This window comes from Bombina bombina, chromosome 5 (genome assembly GCF_027579735.1).
Source record: "Bombina bombina isolate aBomBom1 chromosome 5, aBomBom1.pri, whole genome shotgun sequence".
NCBI classification, from domain to species: domain Eukaryota; kingdom Metazoa; phylum Chordata; class Amphibia; order Anura; family Bombinatoridae; genus Bombina; species Bombina bombina.
The window spans coordinates 663,655,288-663,658,339 of NC_069503.1; positions in this window are offsets into that span (position 1 = coordinate 663,655,288).

Consider the following 3,052-nt stretch of genomic DNA (forward strand, 5'->3'; position numbering starts at 1 on the left):
GCTTCTGTGATTTGCCTGTTAGATCACTTTTTTGAATTAAGATGAACTTTGTTTTTAGTAGGCACTGGGGGGTACGGATCCTGAGTCGCTGCCTGATGACATCAGTCGGTGGGAGTGACACTTCTGGTCATGGCTCGGCTCAGAAGCACTTGATATTGTTTATAAGTCATGGTGTTGGTAAGTAAGTTGTTACAATTTTTGAATGCCTGATGAAGGGGGTAAAACCCCGAAACATTACAAATAAATTAACAAAAGAATACCTGGTGAGTGCATCCGTTTTTCTCTGTCATTCATATAGACATATATGTATAGATATTTTACAAAAATATATACAAGTTACAGTATAGAAATATATATTTTAAAATAAAAATAAATAAGCAAAGTACATAGGAATGTAAACTATTTCTAATGTACTGTACCTTTGGATTTAGCACAGTTGATCTGGAGTCGGTTCGCACTAGAACACGAGTGGTAAAAATGAAATGATTTCCTTTAGTTTGTCCCAATATCTGAAGTTCTGAAGTTAGCATGCCTGAGTCTTTTGCTTGCACATTAACTTTTTACTTTAAACTTTTTTTCTACCTTGAGTGCAGTTAACACTCATGAGCAATAAAAAATCTGCACGCCAATCATGAAAGTCTAATTTAGACTTTACTGTCCCTTTATAGACAATTTCAGGGACATGACGTAAGGGGAGGCAGGTGAGGCAGTGTACAATTTTTATTTTTTAAAACTTAAATAAGGGCTTTATTTTAAAAAAGGGCTTATGGAATTTATAATAAGGAGTCATGGAGGTCTCTAGGCCTTTTTGATGGCCTTTTATAAGTATATATATATATATATATATATATATATATATATATATATATACAATATATATATATATATATATATATATATATATATACATATATATGTGTGTGTGTGTGTTGTGTGTTTAAAGAGTCTTTAAAACTTTTTTAAAATGTAATTATACTATACTCACAACACATACAAGACAGGCACAGGGGCTTTGAATGCTTTCCCTCTATTCAGCTCCCTTAAAGGGACATGAAACCCAAAAATTTTCTTTCATGATTTAGAAAGAGCATACTGTGATGAGAGCAGGATGTGATGTCACTAGTATGTGGACGGGGCTTAGGTCCAGTGTCTGTGTCGCAGTTAGTTTAGTACAATCAACCTGAGTAGATGTGTATTGTTATGCTCTGCAATAAAATAGAGTTGTACCATCATTGCTGTGTCCTGCATATGTCCTGCATCTCATGACATGGTGTCAGAAGTTCTGGACTGCGCTTCTGTTCCTGATCGATTGCAATGTCAAAGTTTACCCCACCTGAGCCTTTTGACTTTTCTCAGCCTGCAGCTTGGCCCACATGGCGTCAGCGGTTTCAGCGCTTCAAGATTGCATCCAAACTGAACAAGGAGAGTGGTGAAGTACAAGTTAATTCTCTTTTATACTCCATGGGGAAAGATGTAGAGCCAGTGTTCAATGCTTTTACTTTCCAAGAAGGGGAAGAAGTTAACTTTGATATAGTTATGGATAAACTTAGTGACCACTTTGTGCCTAAAAGAAATGTGATTCATGAGAGAGCTTGTTTTCACAAACGTAATCAGCGTGTGGGAGTATCTGTGGAGTCATTTGTGCGCAGCCTGTATGAATTAGCTGAATTCTGTGAGTTTGGTGTTGCTAAAGAAGAGCAAATCAGAGACAGAATAGTTATTGGAATTGCAGATGCTGAAGTCTCCCTGAAGCTGCAGTTAGAGCCTGATTTAACGTTAGACGGGGCTATTAGGATGGCCCACCAGAGTGAACTGGTGAAAAAGCAAAGTGCTGATCTGAGGTCTGAGAGTATTGTGGATGAAGTGCAACAGTCTAGGAAAATTACTAGTGAAAGGCACAGTGTGAGCGGTAGATCTAAAGTACTGGAAAGGCCTAGAAGTGGATGGGCGCAACATGGCCGATGCACACGGTGCTACCGGGCTCATGATCAGAGTGCTATATGCCCGGCCAGAGATAAAAGATGCAGAAAATGTAACAGAATAGGCCATTTTGAAGTGGTGTGTAAAACTGAATACATTAAGGAGATGCAGGTGGACAGTGACCAGGAGGGTCAGGAAGTGTCTTTTGTGGGGTCTGTTGTGGAACGGACAAGCTCAGAGGAAGATTGGAAAGTTACTTTTACTGTAATGGGAGCCAAAGTTGATTTTAAGATTGACACAGGAGCAGATATCACTGTAATGTCTTTTGCTGAATTCATGAAACTGCCTCGACAGCCCCAGCTGGGGAAGGTTACTACAAATGTCCATAGTCCTGGTGGCCGTATTGATTGTGTGGGGAAATTTCTTGCCAGCTGTGAGTACAAACAAAGGAAGTTCACCATGTGGGTGCATGTGATCCGAGGTCAGTGTGTTAACAGTTTATTGAGCAGAAAAGCAGCTTGTGACTTGGGCCTCGTGGCCAGAGTGAATGAGATCTCTGAAGATATGTTTGGCGAGTTGGGCCTACTGAACTGCAAACCTGTCCGTATAGCACTTAAAAGTGACGCAGTCCCATACAGTATTTCTACTCCTCGTAGAATTCCGTTCCCGCTCATGCCTCAAGTGGAGAAAGAGCTCATGCGCATGAAGTCTATGGGGGTTATTGAAGAGGTTGTTGAAGCAACTGATTGGTGTGCCCCTATTGTTCCAGTTGCAAAGAAAAACGGAAAGGTGCGCATCTGTGTGGACCTGAAAAGGTTGAATGGGGCAGTGAAGAGGGAGAGATTTGTGCTGGCGACATTGGAAGATATAGCCCCGAAGCTGGCTGGGGCGAAGTTCTTTTCCACATTAGATGCTTCTAGCGGCTTTTGGCAGATCCCCCTGGATCCAAAGTGCCGCAGACTGACTACCTTTATCACACCGGTAGGTCGGTTCTGCTTCTGCAGACTCCCCTTTGGGATATCCTCCGCTCCTGAAATCTTTCAAAGGGAAATGAGTTCTCTTCTGAGTGGCCACGTGGGCACAGCGGTCGTCATGGACGACATTCTAGTGTATGGGTCTACAGTGGAGGAGC